The 19426-nt window shown below is 47.3% G+C and overlaps 1 protein-coding gene and 1 pseudogene across 2 annotated transcripts in view; both read left to right on the top strand.

Moving 5' to 3' along the window:
• LOC147102748 (CD276 antigen-like) overlaps nt 1–19426 on the top strand; it is a 56834-nt gene that overhangs the window by 13147 nt on the left and 24261 nt on the right. Inside the window, exons 1-2 of one of the 2 annotated variants that reach the window (XM_085963511.1) lie at nt 11839–12030; nt 12303–12415. The gene's annotated coding sequence lies outside the window, so the exon portion shown is untranslated. Of the gene's footprint in view, nt 1–11838; nt 12031–12302; nt 12416–19426 lie in introns of those variants that run through there. The other variant, XM_085963512.1, reaches the window with a different exon arrangement.
• LOC147102749 (uncharacterized) lies at nt 14893–16958 on the top strand (annotated as a pseudogene).

Genomic DNA, 19426 nt, shown 5'->3' on the forward strand with positions numbered 1-19426 from the left:
GAAACGTTAACTCTGTTTCTCTCTCCACAGATGCTGCCTGACCTGCTGAGTATTTCCAGCATTTTTTGTTTTTATTTATAAATGCAAGTCTTTTTCTTTTTTTCTTTATTTGCAGTACCACTGCGCTGCCTGTTTTTCTTTCACTTTCTCCTGATAAAAACCACTTGAATGGGGGTTGCAATAGGCCTCAGCACCCCTAAGCTAGGGAGGGAGAAATCTCGCCAAGGTTCCCGCTCCTGATTGCTGTCCAGTGACTCCTACTGGAAAAATGTGTGCGTGGACGTTAGATGAGGCTTGGTTTTAATGTCCTCTGTGGCTAAAGGGCCTGCTGTCCTTCACTGTACAGGCTGGTTCATGGAGAAAATATCTACTTACACAAGCTATCAGCAAGCTGCTAGCACCCGCGGAACCCCAACACAAATCGGCAACTTCAGGAAAGGAGGGGGCAGAACCAGCAAAAAAAAAATCACATGAAAGTAGATCTCCTGTGAAAACCATTTGAAAAATAGAGCAAATGCAGGAGGACAACAAGCAAGCAGGCCAGTCGTGCTTATTTAAATTTGTCAGTGCAGATTTTAACACACAGCCCATCTACATCCATTCTCATGCAAACACAACAGTTATAAAATTCTCTAAGATCTGTGTTATATCCATAAATAAGGAAATGGCAGAGACATTAAAACAAAGTGGTCAATTTTCTGGCCGCCGTTGGGCGGCTTTTCATGCGGCCGGGGGCTGAAAATCGGCGAGAAAGCAGGTCGGGACCTCCCCCGCCTGATTCCCCGCCCCGTCCGACTTTCGGACCGCTGTTTCCCCGCGACCCGCTTCAGTGCCGGCCGCCGCTGGTGGGAATGATCATCGGCACACTAATTACCAATTATCAGCTTGTTGAGGTAATTATTCCGGGGCCGTTGCAACTTTGGGGCTTTCCCCACATCAAACCCGCCTGCGGGGAACCCCGCTGCTGAGACCTGGCGTGAAGCTTGCCGGCTTGCTAGCTGTCAGCTGCAGGTCAGGGAAAGCTGCAATTTAAAGAGACAGCCCTTGTATGTTGAAGGACCTTGTTGTTGCAGGTTTGGGGCTACTTCTTCAAGGCTTAGGCACAGCTGTGGAAGGTTGCGACCTCACACACTTCTCCAATGTGATCTCCTGGGAAGCCGCTCTCGCCACCCTCACTCAGCACTTCCTCAGCGGAGGCATCTACAAGAAGCATGGGACGCCTTTTTTTCCTTCCCTTCTTGCCATTAGAGGATCTCCAGCAGCAGAACCAGGAACAGCAGGATCAGCAACAGGAGCACCAGGCTGCTGCTCACTCACCTGAAGCTGCACAGGCCAGAAGGGGCCAGCGCTTGGAAGTGGCTTGAGAGCACCCTGCTGCGCTTTAGGGGGCCATGGGGACCCGTTTCTGCACTGGCAGTCCTACTCAGAAGGACTTCCATGAAGAACTGGTTTCTCTGTTCAACAAATTGCCAGCGCTCCTCAAGAGATGTCATTCTCTTATGAGCACTCACCATGTTTTCCGTATCCTGGTGAGTTATCTCCTCCATGGAGGTTGCCAACCTTTCCATGGTGATGCGTTCATGCACCAATGACTCCACAAAGGCTCTGCTCATGGTCGCTATGGGCTCCTCCATTTGCTCCACACTCGCAGCGACCCTGGAGACAAAACCTGCCAGAGACTCCTGCATCTGTGCATGGAGATCCATCACCTCTTCTCTTGCGGATGGACCCAGAGGCAGAGGGTCGACATGCAGCGCAGCTGAGCTGAGCTGGCAGAGTCCTGCGCCCTCCGACGAGGACTCTCCACTGCTGTCCCTGTCTCCAGAATCTGCTGAGGCTCACTTGTGAGCTGTGAAACACCAAGTGACAACACTACTCTATGTCCCGAAGGTCCCCCCGAGGTGTGAGTGTCTGCGCTGGTGCTGGGTGCGCTGGGTGCTGACGCTGCGCCCTCAGAGGTTGCAGCTTCTTCTGAGGAGTCTGGCTGCACAGCCTCTTCCTCCTCCACAGTGAGGACGGGGGCTCTGGATGGTACTGTGGGGGAGTAAAGGAAGGGGTTAGAGATGTAATGCCAAGGTTCTTCTGGTGACTCCCAGCGAGTTGGCATCTGCTGACACCTGCATCCATGCAGCATTGGTCTCAGTGGGAGGCCTCTTCCTCCCTGACCTAGGGAAGAGGACCTCCCTGTGGGCCCTAACCCCATCCAATAATGCCTGCAGTGAAGCCTCGTCGAATTTGAAGGCAGCTCGGGGTCTGGCACTGGCCACAGCTGCTGCAGGCTCTCTGCCATCCTGTATGGTTTGTTTGGAAGCCTTCAGAGGATGCAGTGCTTGCTATGGACCTTGAAAGCACCACGAATGATGACATCATACTGTGGGGATTTCTGACTCGAATTGGACAATTAGCAAGGCTTCCCACATGCTGGGAATTAATTGGCCAATTGAGGGAAAATTGCGTGGAGCTGGCTGACACTTTTTTATGTGTGTCAGAAACCCCACATTCGGGGAAACCCGGCCATTTCCCACACAAGCCGAAAATCGGGGCCAAAGACTTTGGCCGGAATTTTGTCCAGGTAGGTGGGTTGGGGGCGGGCGGGATACCCGGGAGGCCTGATTTGAATGTGAGGCCTCTATAGTAATCTGGGATGTTATGATTAAGGTTATCCGCCAGGTGGTGCTGTAGCCAATGTTGCCGCTAAGGTCAGAGGTTTGCTTCCTGCTAAGGTCAGAGGTTTGCTTCCTGTATAGGTCAGCACAAGGTGGAATGCCAGGATGCTGATGCAGGCTGTCTATAAATGTGTTTCCCAGTTGTTAATAAAGTATTCATGTTAATTCTAACATCTAGCCTCTTTGAGTTCCTTGTTCCACTTTCTGGATTTATCACATTTGGCAACGAGGCAACTAAAGGACCCTGCATAAAGAAGAAAAGTCTGCCGGGATGTTTAAACAACAAAATTACGAGCTACAGTTAGCTACCAGCTGGAAGAGCGCATGGCTGCCACGGTAGGAATGGTTTCCGCTTTTGATATTCAAGCACAAACCTGGGAAGAATACTGTGAAGTGTTGGGTTATTTTTTTGAAGCAAATGAAATAAATGATGCCGAAAAAAGGAAAGCCATTCTGCTTAGTTCAGTGGGAAGCCAAACCTACAGTTTGATGAAGAATCTGCTCAGTCCTGAAAAGCCTGGAGGCAAATCATTTGTTGAATTAGTGGCCTTGCTAAAAGAACATTTCAACCCTAAGCCTAGTGAGATTGTACAGCGGTTCAAGTTTAATTCAAGGAACAGGAAAGAGGAAGAGAGTGTAATGGACTATGTAGCGGTGTTGCGTAAATTAGCACAAGATTGCAATTATGAGAACAACCTGAAGGAAATGCTGAGAGATAGGCTAGTTTGCGGAATAATGGATGACCGAATGCAGCGCAGATTATTATCCGAGACTGGGCTTACTTATGAAAAAGCATTGGAACTTGCTCAAGCCATAGAGACAGCGAACCGAGATGTAAAAGAAATACAGGGTTCAGACAGGGCTAATGCTACGCAAGTTGCAGGTCAGGTTGTTGTGCACAAGTTGAACATGCATCAGAAACCACAACGTGAGCATGTGAAGGCATGTTATAGATGCAAGGGCGATCACCTGGCGAGTGAATTCCGGTTTCTGGATGAAAAGTGCTACAAGTGTGGGAAACAAGGACACATAAAACGAGCTTGCAGGGTGAAATCACCTGTGGGGGAATCCAAACCAAAAGAGGGAGGACAGCAAAACCAAGGGAGAGAAGTGAAAAAACTTGGAGCACACCACATCAGCGGGGAAGCTGAGGAAGAAGAGGACAATCGAAGGTGTACTGCAAGGGATTCCACATGTTTCCATCTATCTGGATGACATTCTGGTGACGGGAAGAACAGACCAGGAGCATCTGAGCACTCTGAGAGAGGTACTACAGAGATTGGAGAGGGCAGGGTTCCGGCTCAAGAGGAGTCAGTGCACTTTCCTGGGGAATGAGGCAGTGTTCCTGGGACACAGAGTGGACACCACCAGGCTCCATCCACTCAAGGAGAAGGTACAAGCACTGCAGGATGCCCCTGCTCCTGTAAATGTGGCTGAGTTAAAAGCTTACCTGGGACTGCTGAACTATTATAACAGGTTTTTACCAAACTTGTCAACTGTGTTAGCACCTCTTCACAAACTACTGCGCAAGGAGACACAGTGGCAGTGGGGAAAGGAGCAGGGGGTTTCATTTGAACAGTCCAAGAAACTGATGCTGTCGTCGGATGTGCTGGTTCACTACAGTGCAGAGAAAGACATCATTCTCTCTTGTGAAGCTTCACCTTACGTGGTGGGGGCAGTTCTTTCGCACTGCATGGAAGATGGAACTGAAAGACCAATAGGGTTTATGTCCCGAACTCTAACACCAACGGAAAAAAACTATTCCCAGTTAGACAAAGAGGGGTTAGCAGTAATGTTTGGGTTACAGAGGTTCCACAAGTACATATATGGCAGGAAGTTCACCATATGCACCGATCATAAACCTCTTCTCTCTCTTTTCAATGAAATTAAAGCAGTTCCACAGATGGTGTCACCCCGGATCCAGAGGTGGGCAGTGACATTGAGGGCATATGAGTATGTCATCGTCTACAAGGCGGGCAAGTACCATGGGAACGCAGATGCCTTGAGCCGTCTTCCACTGCCAGGCACACCTATCCGTGCAGCTCCAGAGGACAGAGTTTTGATGTTGGAGGACACTGACACGGCACTTGTGACTGCAGAGCAAGTAAGAACATGGACAGGTAAAGATCCAGTACTGTCTAGAGTTCGAGAATATGTGGTGAGGGGATGGCCACAGCATCCGGAAGGGGCTTACTTCACACCCTACAGTGACAGGAAAACAGAGCTGAGTGTGCAGGATGGTTGCATGTTGTGGGAAGCACGAGTGATTATTCCACAGCGAGCACGACAGTCTATCCTAGAGCAACTACATCAGTGTCATCCTGGGGTCTCGCGTATGAAAGCCTTGGCTAGGAGTTACTTGTGGTGGCCAAAGCTAGATGAGGAGATAGAAAATCTAGTCAAGACATGCAGCACTTGTCAGGAACACCGGAATGCACCAGCAGCGGCTCCTCTCCACCCCTGGGAGTGGCCGGATAAACCATGGAGAAGATTGCACTTAGATTATGCGGGTCCATTCATGGGGAAGATGTTCCTCATAATCATTGATGCACATTCCAAATGGATGGATGTTTATCCTGTAAATTCTGCTTCCGCCACTACTACTATAGACTGCCTGCGTCGGAGCTTCAGTAATCAAGGGCTACCGGAGAGCGTGGTGATTGACAATGCCACTTGTTTTGTGAGTACAGAGACAAAAGAGTTCTTGAGAAAAAATGGCATAGTGAAGGTGACCTCGGCTCCATATCATCCGTCCTCAAATGGACTTGCGGAGAGAGCCATACAAACATTTAAGGAGATGATGAAAAAAAGTGCAGAAGGGAGTTTAGCAACCAAAGTGTCACGGGTTCTGTTCATACAGAATAACACCTCAATCCACCACAGGACTCTCTCCTGCTGAGATGTTATTAGGCCGTAGACTACGCTCCACTCTTGACCTTGTCCACCCAGACCTAAAAAGGAAAATGGAAAACAGACAAAACAAACAAAAAGAGAACCATGACAAAAGAACAAAGAGCTGAAGTTTTGGAGAAGGAGATGCAGTCCTTACCAAGATTTTCAGTTATGGACCAAAGTGGATTCCTGGCTTCATCGACTCAATGACAGGTCCAGTGTCATACAAGGTCATGTTGGGAGATGGTAGAGTAGTATGCAGACATGTAGATCAGATACTTCCCAGACAAGGGGAAATTGAAATGAAGGTTCCAGATGCAATGACTGAAGACAGGGTTGCCCCCAGTTATCCAAGTGCATCTGTGGTGCCACCACCAGGGACAGAGACAATTCCACAGGAACCTATTCGTCAAGAGGAAACCATCGTTGCAGAGTCAGATACCCTGAGCACTGCTCAGGAGCAGCTGGTGGCTTCACCACAAAGGGCTCGCAAGCCACCAGAGAGATTGATACTGAACTGTTAGATTCGTCAAGTATGGAACATGATGAATGGAGACTCCTTATGTGACCTTCAGGCATGGTTGTTTGTTAAGAAATTCATACTGAAATCTTAAGGGAGGAGGGATATAGTAATCTGGGATGTTATGATTAAGGTTAACCACCAGGTGGTGCTGTAGCCAATGCTGCTGCTAAGGTCAGAGGTTTGCTTCCTGTTAAGGTCAGAGGTTTGCTTCCTGTATAGGTCAGCACAAGGTGGAATGCCAGGATGCTGATGCAGGCTGTCTGTAAATGTGTTTCCCAGTTGTTAATAAAGTACTCGTGTTAATTCTAACATCTAGCCTCTTTGAGTTCCTTGTTCCACTTTCTGGATTTATCACAACCTCAGATTCCCACTCGCAGCCAGCCAGATTGAGAGGCTGGCTGGCTGCGGGTGGGTAGGCCTGCAGATGCGGTGAGGGAGTGAGGGGTTGGTTCGGGGGAGGGAACGTGGGGTGGGAGGGAGATTCAGGCAATGGCTGGCTCTGTTTGGGATCACGGGGGGGGATGCGGATGAGGATCAGGAGGGGAGGATCAGGGATGGGAGGGTGTCGGTGGTCAGGAGGTCGGCCAGACATCGGTGGGGGTGGGGGAGGGTGGTTGGAGGATCGGCGGGGGGAGGTCATCCAGGGATCAGGGGGCTCAGGGATCGCCAGGGGGGGTGAGAGGATCGTGGCCGGCCTTCAGTATGATCGGGGGGGAGGTGGGGGGCTTCATGGTGGGGATCGGAGGCCTGAGGGAGTGATCGGAAGCCTAATGAGGGGGACTCTGATTGCGGGGGGTGGGTTAGGTAAGGACCCTGAATCCAGGAGGTAGGTATAAAGCCACTTATGTCCTGGATGCAGCAGCCCCCACCTCGGTTTAACTGCTGGGTTTCACGAATTGTGTGAAACCTGTCCACATACAGTTAAAAACAAAATCGAGGTGAAGAATGAGGCTTCCAGCCTCATTACAATATTTCAATTGAGGTACTGCCCCCGGGAGCAGGTTGGTCTCCCGCCCCGTCCCCGTCCCGCCTCCGTTAAAACTGGAAGTGGATGGGTTGGAGGCGGGATCAGGTTGGGAATCCCATTTTTAACAAGTTAACTGCCCCCATGCTCCAAACCTACCTTTTTTTTTAGGGGAAAATTCTGGCCTTTGTATCTGACTTCAAGGAAGAAGACACAAAAAACATTTATGGAAATAATGGGGAACCAAAGTTCTGGTGAAAATGAGGAACTTAAAGAAATTAGTAGCCCAGAAATTCAGGTCGGGGGCTTCCCGCGGGTGTAAGCCCCCGACCTGCACTTACCTTGCGCGCCGGCCGTTGAGCTGTGGGCCCCCGTGGAATTCCGATCCTGGGCCTGCTCCAGCTGCCGGCGCGCACTGCTTGCGTATCCCAGGGGCGCAGTTAGTTCGATGCGTCTCCTGGGATCACGTGGGCCATGGGGAGCCAATCGGAGCCGGGAATGCTCCATTCATAAGTCTGACAGGAAGTGCTGTCAAACTTAGAAATACTACGGGCCCCAAATATTACTAAATCTTCAAATACATTTTTTTAAAAACCATCACATTTTTTAAATAAACTATAAATTACATGAAATAACTATTTTAAACAATCATTTAAATTTTTGAAAAAAATAATTTTATTTTCTAACGGGGCTAAAAATAAACTTACCTTTCTTTAAAGTATGTAAAAATAATAAACCTGTGGAAAAAATGTTTTAATTTTAATTAATTCACCACTTACCTTGTAAAAAGCAGGCCTTACGCCTGCTTTTTAAATGTCTAACTTCTGGAGACTTACTCTCCCGGGAAAACCTGCAAAAAAAAACAAAGTTCGATGCGCACGCGCAGCCTCTCTCGCGCACGCGTTCGACCTCTGAACCCCTGCTTTCAGGGGAACGGAAGTGCCGGTTTCCTGTGCATGCGCAGTGCATGCAGGAAACCGGCACTTCCATTGGGCTTACGGGTGAGTACCCCGTGCGTACTCACCCATGGAGACCCGAATTTCTGGGCCATTATTAGTAAAGAAATAGTGCTGGGGAAAATAATGGAACTAAAAGCCCACAATTTTTGTCTCCTTACCTAAGGAAGGATATACTTGATTAGAGGGAGTGCAACAAAAGTTCAATAGACTGATTCCTGGAATGGGGGGATTGTCCGATGAGGAGAGATTGAGTAGACTAGGCCTATATTCCTTAGAGTTTAGAAGAATAAGAGGTGATCTCATTGAAACATATAAAATTCTTAAGCGGCTTGACAGGGTAGATGCTGGGAAGATGTTTCCCCTGGTTGGGAAGTCTAGAACTAGGGGTCACAGTCTCAGAATAAGGGGTCGGCCATTTAGGACAGAGATGAGGAGAAATTCCTTCACTCAAAGGGTTGTGAATCTTTGTTATTCTCTACCCCAGAGAGCTGTGGATGCTCAGTCATTGAGTATAGTCAACACAGAGGTCGATAAATTTTTGGATACTAAGGGAATCAAGGGATATGGGGATAGTGCGGGTAGGTGGAGTTACGGTAGAAGATCAGCCATGATCTTGATGAATGGCGGAGCAGGCTCGAAGGGCTAAATGGCCTAATCTAGATGTTGAACCTAAATGTTACAGCAGTTTTCCTATTGCTGTAATACAGCAAATTTAGCAAAACAATATATCGCATGACTCAAAATAAAAATATTACACACCCGTTGATAATGAAAGATTCAGGCATCACAGTTACAAAAATTGTAGTACTATTTACCAAACGCTTTATAAAACTTGCTTTTAAGATGCAAATAACTTGCTTTGTTCTTTCCTCCCTAAAATCTATTTTGCCTAGTTATTTACATTATAAAAACCTTTGTTCTTTCCCTCGGTTACTGGCAGGATTACACAAGATCCTTTTCTGCCCGTTAGTTCCCACAGTGGATTTGTAGATTTGTTGAACCTGTCCTTAATATAGCAAGGCCCAGGGATGTTTGTCCCACTGTCAAGTCTCCAGTGACCAGAACCTGAAGAAGCAACCAGTCCCCATTGCCTGGGCCTGAGTGACGAACTGACTTCAGCTTCACTGTTTGAGGTCAGCACCTCCTGAACATCCTGCGACTCCAGCACCTCATCCCAAACAACACTGTTGGCTCAGAGTTTCTATTGAATGGCATAAACTGTACAAAACACTAACAAAATTACACCTTCCCCCCATCTCCCTACCCCACTCCACTCCACCACTCATGCCTTATGGTGCATGTTATAAATCTCATCATCATCAAGAAACTACTCATGAAATAATGCTGGATAGCCAGTTGGTGGCGCCGTCCAAGGAGTATAAATACTCGGGCGTGGGCCCAGCTTTCCAGGGACATTTTGTAAGACAAGGAACTAGTGAAGTACAACTAGACCCCCATGTTCTGAAACAAGTTGATTAAAGCCTTGCTTTATGCTCAAACCAAGTGCGTAGTGAGTTTTATTATGTCAATGCTTATGTGCTTATTTGTAAATGTTCTGCTTGGTTGTTACAGTACACTCTGGTATTGTAGTTCGTGGGCTCAGGCTTAAAGCTGGAACTCCCATGAGGCATCGCTCGCCATCAGAATTCCTGTCTGCGCCCTGTAATCCTTCGGCTTTGGCATCCACCCATCTCACGTTCCTCACTCAGGAGAAGAGCTTCCAGCTGTTGGGTCCCATGTTTTGAATTCTCCCCTCCCCTTGGAGGGGGGGGTGGATGCTTAGGCTAATGGGTGAAGTGCCGATCAAGTGCCGGACTGCTTTGTTCTGGTATGTGCCGAGCTTCTTGAAAGCGCTGTTGCAGCCGCACCCTTCTGGACAAGTGGAGAGTATTCCATCACATCCCTGACTTGTGGAACGGGCTTTGGGGAGTCAAGAGGTGAGCCACTTACCGCAGAATACCCAGCCTCTGACCTCTGACCTGCTCTAGTAGCCATGGCATTTATGTGGCTGGTCCAATTGAGTTTCTGATCAATGTTGATAGTAGAGGACTCAGCGATTGTTGGAGATGGTCATTGCCTGGCACTTGTGTAGTATGAATGTTACTTGTCACTTAGCAGCCAATGTAGGTCGCAAAACATACCAATGAGGAACAAGTAACTAGTGAAAAGCAATCAAATTCAGTAACTTTTTCCCCTATTCACTAAGCAGCAACACACAATGGGTTAATCAAATTTTTCAAATAATTTAGTTCTGTTTTCCTTCTTCACTCAGATCATTGTGTACAATAAAATTAGCATTTCTTTAGAATATTTAATATAACAAAACAGCCCAAGGTCAATTATCTCAGCCCCAGGAGCTCCTCATGGCAGTGTCCGAGGCACAATCGCCTTCAGCTGCTTCATCGATGAACTTTCCTCCACCATAAGGTCATAAGTGGGGTTGTTCACTGATGGTTGCAGAGTGTTCAGCTCCATTCGTAATTGCTCAGATAATGAAGCAGTCCATGCCCACATGCCCTGAGGGCTCCGGGTCCCCCCCTTGAAAGTGGCAGATTGTGACCCCAATGGCGGCCCCATCTGTCAGCGGGCCACACTAAGGATTCCAACCCCCCGTCCCTCGATCAGGCTTAGGATGTTGCCTGACCTGCTGAGTTTTTCCAGCATTTTCTGTTGTTATTTAGGTGAGATTCTCCCTGGGTCTGCACAGCGGATATCTGAAAATCAGGCACATTGTAGCACACAGCTGTAAAGGAACCCACCTGATCTTCCATCCATTGAAATGAATGGAGGGCAATCAGACGGGTCGTTTAGAGACGTGCTGACTGACCCGTCCGGTTGTCCGATATTCGCTGCACCCAGGTGATCCAGTGCACCTGTGTGCAAAACCAGGTGGAGGACTCCCCGCCCCTGGGCCACACTCCACTTATATTGATGACCCTGTAGGGGGCAGGCCCCTTCAAGGCTATCCTGAGAATTGCAACTTGAGCGTATCTGAGTCCCGGACGAATTTATGGCCATTCACGTGGATTCTTGCCGATATGCTAGAACTGTATAAAACACTAGTTAGACCACAGCTAGAGTACTGCGTACAGTTCTGGTCACCACATTACAGTAAAGGTATGATTGCACTAGAGAGGGTACAGAGGAGATTTACGAGGAGACTGGAGAATTTTAGCTATGAGGAAAGATTGGATAGGCTGGGGTTGTTTTCTTTGGAACAGAGGAGGCTGAGAGGAGATTTAATTGAGGTGTATAATATTATGAGGGGCCTAGAGTGGATAGGAAGCGCCTATTTCCCTTAGCAGAGAGGTCAATAACCAGGGGGCATAGATTTAAAGTAACTGGTAGAAGGATTAGAAGGGAGTTGGGGAGAAGTATTTTCACCCAGAGGGTGGTGGGGGTCTGGAACTCACTGCCTGAAATGATGGTAGAGGCAGAAACCCTCATCGTATTTAAAAAGTACTTGGATAGGCACTTGAATTGCTGTTAGCTGCAAGGCTACGGACCAAGAGCTAGGAAGTGGGATTAGGCTGGATAGCTCTTTTTCGACCGGCGCGGACACGATGGGCCGAATGGCCTCCTTCTGTGCCATAAATTTCTATGATTCTATGGTGGGAGTCCGCACGAATGACCATAGATTCGTGTGGTTATAATGCACACATTGATTTTGTTTTTGATACATGGAAGTATAAATGTAAACCGTCTCAGTACTGGGCACAACTTGTGCTTCAGGTAGAATGAAACAGAAACGCAGTTCATAGTAAATACAAGAAGATTGGCAAGAACAGAGTCCTTCAAATTGGTTTGGTGAAAGGAGTGATACCAAAGGTTGAATTATTAGGATTTTTCCTCCTACGCTAGTTTTGATGGGAGGGTAAAATAACAGTCAGAATGGATGTCCTTAAAGGGGATTGACTGATCGGCAGAAATTACCGGCAGCCACAAGATACGACTGAGTCCGTGGATCGTTCGGATATATCCGTCTTTATTTCGCTGGTGGCAAAGCTTGGGACATTTGCAAATAAGGTGAAATGATCTGAAATAGATATCCGGGTGGTTCACAATAGATTGGGACATGGCTGTTTAAGTGAAACGGTCTGAATGAGCCAAATGTTGATAAGGTGAATGTATTGTTCAGCAGTGACCCGGTGAGTTTGGGGCGTGCGGAAAGCTGTTGGAAGTGACGCTGGCCGGGAGGTTCCGAGAAATCGTTGTTTCTGGAGTTCTTGTGAACAGGTTTGCGATTATCTCATCGTACCTGCTCAATGCCGCTTTTTTTTCTCCTTTCTCTCACGTAGGATCCTGGTCCGTGGAGGCACCGGTTGCCTTTCAAACACTTAAGTCCAAGTATATTTCTGGGTAAAAGGAAATCTTCACCAGACATCAGGCTCCAAAAGAGTAACAATTGGAGGTCAGTGCCCTATCTTCCTTCGCTGAGTTTCTCGTCTGATTATTTAATATTCAGCATTATACTTTTTTACAGTTTAAAGGCTCACTCTCATCATGAGAAATGTTTGGCAAAGTTTTTAATATTTCTCTTCTTTGGAGACAGGTGAAGAAGCTCCTGTCACCTTGGGTCTTTGTGATAATTGGGGTTAACTTGTGATTTTGGCGCAGGTGGAAAACAGGCGGATTTTCCGCCCATTATACACCGCGGTTTTCCTTTCCATTTTGGGTGGTTGTATAAGGAGCAGCCAATACGCAACCAACAAACAGGACAATTCCTACCACCAACTCCCCCCTCCCCCCCCCCTTCACCTTTTATGTTGAACCTTATTGAATGTCTCCTGGAAGTCCATATAAATAACATCCATAGACACTCCCTGATCTGCCACATTAGTTACATCTTCAAAAAGTTCAACTAAATTTGTTGGACATGACTTGCCCTTTACAAATCCATGCTGTCTCTCTCATCAGTTCATATTTGTCCAAGAACTCAGTCACTCTGACCCTAATAACAGACTCTAGTACCTTCCTCACAACAGACGCTAGACTAATAGGCCTATTATTTCTTAGTTTTTCTCTCCTACCCTTCTTAAATAATGGAGTGACATTGGCAATTTTCCAATCCAAGGGGACAGTTCCTGAATCAAGAGAGTTTGAGAAGATCATGACTGGAGCATCTACAATTTCCTCACCTACTTCTTTTAATACCTTGGGGTCCTGGAGATTTATCTGTCTTTAGTATCATTACTTTCACAATTACCATTTTTTAACTTCTAATAAATCTAGTAAGTTCCTCCTTTGATTTATTTTTAGTTTTCCTCGTATCTCTGGTACTTTTTCCTCATCCTTTACTGTGAAGACCGATACAAAGTAAATATTTGTCAAGTCTGTCATTTCTTGATTTCCAGTTACAATATCGTCTTTAAGGGGCCCAAATTACTCTTAGCCACCCTGTTTCTCTTAAAATACTTGTAAAATATCTTCTCTCTTAAAAGATATTTTTTCAATGTGAGGCTCCAATAAGTAGATTTCCAATATCTGATCTCAGTGCATTAGTGCAAAATTCCACCATTACGTATTTCAGGGTTGCTCTATGTAAAGTAAAACTTTTAAATTTGCAAGCCACTGGACCTGTGTCAATAACCAACCGTATAGAATTTTCAAGACAAAACAATAGTAAATACTATGTGGTGCACATCTGAATAGAGAATGTCTAAAAATTGTTAAAATATGGTACTTTATTGAAACTTTACAGGTATTAGTGAGGCTATAGCTATAGGCTATTGTTATATTGCATTACCACCATAAGATTGATAGGTGAACAGTGTGATTCAGAATTGAAAAAAACACTAGTATATAGAATCATACAACAGAGAATGAAGCCATTCAGCCCATCATGCCTGTGCCGGCTCTTTGGTAGAGTTATCCAATTAGTCCCACTCCCCCGCTCCTTCCCCATAGCTCTGCAAAATTTTCCATTTCAAATATTTATCCAATTTCCTTTTGAAAGTTACTATTGAATCTACTTCCACCGCCCTTTCAAGCAGTGCATTCCAGATCACAACAACTCACTACGTAATAAATTGCTTCCTCATGTCGCTTCTGGTTCATTTAACCAATCAGCTTAAATCTGTGTCCTCTGGTTATCGACCCTTCTGCCACTGGAAACAGTTTCTCCTTACTTATTCTGTCAAATCCTTTCATGGTTTTGAATGCTTCTATTAAATGTACCCTTAACCCTCTTTGCTGGCTGGCTGTGACTTGTACTCTGGTCTTCAGGGCAGTTCTGTGCTGACATACATGCACGGAGTTCTGCTCCCACCCAATAAATATTTAACATTTTAAGAATGTGGATAGTCTGCTTTCAAACTCATTAAAAATTATAACTTTTTAACTCCAGATTGGCACTGCACTGGAATTAAACTCCACATCATGTTGAGCAATGCGAGACTCCCTTCTCGGTGCATTCCACAATCAGCTAAGCCACTGACTCTGGAGTTATGATTATTCTAAACAGGTGAACGTCTGCATAAAAACAGCACATACAGAAATGTAGTATGAGTGCATTAAGTGTTTGTATGTGAATCACGCCAATCAAAGGTCTACTGGTAATATTCAATACTGGTTAATTAAGAAAAGGCTTGCATCCATGTAGTGCATTATCAAGTCCCAAAACACTTTGCAGCCAATGAAACACTTTTTTTGAAGTGCAGTCTTATGTAGGCACAGCAAGCTCCCACAAACAGCACCTGAATGAAGGACCAGATAATCTGACTTTTTATGTTGTGGTTGAAGGAAGAATGTTGGCCAGGAACTAGGAGAGCTGCCTGCTCTTCTTCAAATAGTGCCACAGGATTGTTATGTCCAGCTAAGCTGGCAAGTGGGGCCTCGGTTTAACATCTTATGAAAGACAGCAAGGGTTAAATTGGATAACCCCCAAAAATGGGTACAGGTATTGCGATGCACGATTAGCCCATGCCCATTGATTGCAGTGCAGGCAGAACGGCAACTTTGTGCTCCCTGCTCATTTCCATGATTGCTGCGTACAGCCAGCGCTCCCCGTGATGTTCATTGGCTGCACACATCAGCAGGGGGCCCGATATCGTAATTGCCTAGCACTACTTAAAGGCAGCCTGCACCTCTTAAAGGGGAAGTGCATTGTGGCTGCTGGAGCTGCTGAGATTATTTTCATAAGTTTGCTGTGGAAGATTCAACAATGGCTGACTATGGTAGAGAGCATGCATCGAGGTTTGCAGACACTGCACTGGATGTCTTGGTGTAAGAGGTGGAATGGAGGAGAAATGTCCTGTATCCTCAGTGGGGCAGGAGGCCCTCCAGACATATGCTCAGGAGGCACTGGGAAGAAGGAGTGGTGGAGGTCAATGCCAGGAGTATAGCTGCAAGAACCTGGATGCAGTGCAGGAAGAAGCTTAATGATCTCACACGAGTTATCATGGTCAGCCAGTTTATCTTCAAATGCCATATCCTACCAACTGCACCACGAGCCTCATCCACTGCTCAAATCATTACAGCCCCATCACCCATCTACCAACAATCTGTATCAATCAGTACTCAATCCTACCTGCTTTACCTTATCCTCACACACTTAGCACTGTTGCAAGCCTCACACCTACATCTCACAGCTCGCACACACTGGCAGCTATTCAACCATGACAGCCAAATCACCCAAACATATTGCACGACACTCACTGACACACTTCCCTCTTTCTTGCAGGAGAAGGTGACGCATAACAGGAGGCATTAGGAAAGAACTGGAGGGGAGAAGAGCGCCTGTTTGTTTTAACTCCTATGGAGGAGACAGTGCTGGCCATCATGGGAAGGGGCATCATTGAGGCTGTGGCCACTGGCGGGGCTGAAGCGATTGATGATGAGGGTATCGGCACACCTCATCCTACTTCTCTCATTCCACTTCTCCCTCATCCCTCCATCTCTTCTGACTGAGAAGCTGCAGGTGGTGTGAACATGCACTTCTTACTTTCTCCTCTCCCCTCACCACATTCGAACCCTTGTCCCTTTTCCATTGCAGATACTCAAGAATTGGAATCTGCCCAGTCAGTGGAGGAGGAGGAAGAAGCAAGTGAAGATGAGGAGACACCATATCACTCGATCTTACAGTCGCAGCCGCCAGCTCAGATACTGACACTGCGCGTATTTTAGAGACTAGGATAGAGGCCGGATCTGCACGTGGTGAAACATTGGGCACAAAGTCACAGGAGCCAGGGCGGGGGGAAAAGATAGTGCAGATGCCAGCTCACTGGAGGGTGAGGTTTCACACGCGTTCTGCATCAGATGAGGACTTCAATGGGCCAGGCCACAGAAGAAGGCTGATGGGTGTACATAACCAAATGCTTGGTGCACTGAAAAGCCTGCCAGAAAGCCTGCGCTCAATTTCAAGCAGCATGGAGGAGTTCAGCAGCAACATGGCTTTGCGCAGAGCTTAGAGCCCATCCTTCCCAACATGAAACGGGTGGTCACCTCCATCAGCGCACCTGTGGACCCAACCATGATGCAGCGTCTGATGGCCGATGACTCAGCTTCCATTGCAGCACAAGCAGCTTCCACCAAATGTCTGAGTGCTGCAGTGGAAGCTCAGACTGCTGCTATCATGGCTCTGGATACCAGTGTTCAAAGGGGCTTCCAGGGCATTACAGCACTCCAGCAATTAGTTCTCCAACAGATTATTGGATTGCTGAGGCGTCACCCCGGGAGAGCGGCAATGGCTCCATGGAGTACGAATCCTGCTGTCCTCTCTCAGGATGACAGCATTCGCGCTCCCACCCCTGCCGCTCCGCTAGTGCCCTTGCTGTTGCCTGTCAGTCAGCCAGCCCAGACTGCTGTAGCTCAGGCCGCGATGGTGCAGTCTGAAGATGGGCCTTCTAGGCCCAGAGCTATGCGAGGTCATCCTCCAAGGTCATCTGCAGCCTTCTCAACTGAAGTTCGGCAGCCTTCTACCAACCATGCCCAGCCACTGTGGAAGCATCTCATAGAAACACTAGCAGAGGCAAAGGCACATGGAAGAGGCACTAAGGGAATGCACAAGGGTGACTATTTTTATGTCATGATTTAATTCATAAATTTGGATTAGAATGTGTATTTTGCATTGGCTTTTATTTTTGCATTGAGAGAAAGAAGATGATGTGATGGCCAGTGACAGAGGAAATGTAAGGAGCGTGGGACTTTTGGTGAATGGGGAGGTGTGGTTGAGGTTACTGGTATCGCTCATTAATTATATGTAGAGCCCAGGTGGAAAGGGGCTTTCTACGTTACAGTCTCCCTTCCTCTTCCTGTTCCTCCTCTTCCTGTTGCTCCACCTCCTCCTCCTTCTCCTGCTTCTCAGCTACTCACCTGATAGGTGATGGCAAGGACTGCTCCCTCATAATGGCGAGGTTGTGCAGCATGCAGCATACCACAACAAATCTTGAGACCCGCTAAGCTGAGAACTGCAGGGCTCCTCCAGAGGGGTCCAGGCAGCGGAAGCATTGCTGGAGGACGTCGATGGTGTGCTCCATAAGGTTCCTTGTGACAACATGGCGCTCATTGTAGGCCTGCTGGGCAGGCATGCGTATGTTCCAGACTGGAGTCATGAGCAACGTCATCCGTGGATAACCCTTGTCTCCTAGTACCACCCTTTGATTTGCCGTGGTGGTTCAATTACAGCTGTCACTGAGGACTGCCGCAGAATGAAGGAATCGTGACTACTGCCAGGATACCAGGCATTGACCTGCATGATGCACTGGCTGTGGCCACACACCAGCTACACATTGAGGGAGTGGCATCCCTATTGTTTCAGGAAAATGACCTGAGGCACACGCAAAGCAATGTGCGTGCAGTCAATGGCACCCTGCACCACGGGGAAGCCTGCAATCCAAGCAAACCCTCGTGCTCACTCCGCCTGCTTGTTTCTGGCAAGAGAGAATGAGATGAAACTGTTACTCTTTGTATAGAGAGCCTCAGTGACCTTCCTTAAGTAGCAGTGTACTGCAAACTGCGAGATGTGTATATCTCCAGCAGCAGCCTGGAAGGAACCAGATGTATAAAAGTTCAGAACCACAGTCACCTTGGCGGCCACAGGCAATGCTGTCCTTGACCTGCTCTGAGTTTGGAGATGTGACTGCAGCAGTTGACAGATTTCAGTCACGGCCTCTCTCATGAAGTGCAGGCGTCTTAGGCTTTGGTCTTTGCCGAAGTTCAGGTAAGAGAATTGCTCCCTAAACACCCTCTGCAGATATGGCCTCCTCAGAAATCACAGAAACCTCACAGTACAGATAGAGGCCATTTCGGCCCATCGAGCCTGCACCGACACATATCCCACCCAATCCCCGTAACCCCTACACCAACACATATCCCACCCTATCCCCGTAACCCCACATATTTAATCCCCCTAACACTAAGGGTCAATTTTTATCATAGCCAATCAACCTAACCCCACACATCTTTGGACTGTGGGAGGAAACCGGAGCACCCGGAGTAAACCCACGCAAACACGGGGAGAATGTGCAAACTCCACACTCTTCTAGCCCTCTTCTAGCAGCTTGCCCTGCTCTGCTTAGCCTCTCTTCATTCTCCCAGTCCTGCTCAATTCCAAGAGGAAGGCCTTCCAGGCCACCCATGTCTGGAAGCAACTGGTTTCAACACAAGCCTTCAACACACCAAATAAGCACTTCAGCACCAGCCAGAACACACCCTGTAGACTATTGAAACATTAGACAAGTGTGGAAAAGCTCACCAAAACGCGTAGAATTGCACCAACAGTCAGAAGAAATAATCTAGCAACTAGCCTGTAAGCAGTTCTGTTTCCCTTTAAATAACGCTGGTGGGGGGTCCTTCATGCTGTTTAACATCGTGTTCAGCTGTGCGAGGTTAAGAGAGGACGTAGGCTGCAACGTAGAGATTGAAAATTGCTGCACTGGTGTCAAATCAGCGTTGCACACTGATTAACATCATGATCTGCCTGTTCTGCATGCCGCCGGCAGTCATTAGGTGCACGTAAGCAAACCCCTTTACAAATATGGCATCCGGCGCACTTCCCGTTGGAAGTGTGCACATGCATCCCAGACGACATTTTCGAACTTTAGGAGTCCCTGTAGCATCCAAAAAAAACGGGTGCTGCAGAGCCCAATTTCTCCCCCACCACCTCTAACAATGTAGCACTCCTTCAATACAGCACTGAGGTGTCATGTGCAGAGGTCTCCAGTAGGGGTTGGATCCGCAACCTTGTTACTCAAAGGTAGGAATGCAAATGTTTATGGGCTAGAAATATCACAGAGGGTACAGCCTACAAACACTTAATGCATTTGTATGAAATTCCTCGCTCAGGTATTCTAACAGCAGTATTAATCTGATTATTTTAAATAGTTTGAGAAGAAAGCAGAAAGGAATTTCATATGAAATCATTGGGCCAGATATTCCGACCCCCACGGGTGGGTACGAGGTGTGTACGCACCCATCAGGGCCA

This window comes from Somniosus microcephalus, chromosome 21 (assembly GCF_052327205.1).
Source record: "Somniosus microcephalus isolate GS21.2 chromosome 21, FLI_Smic_1.0, whole genome shotgun sequence".
NCBI classification, from domain to species: Eukaryota; Metazoa; Chordata; class Chondrichthyes; order Squaliformes; family Somniosidae; genus Somniosus; species Somniosus microcephalus.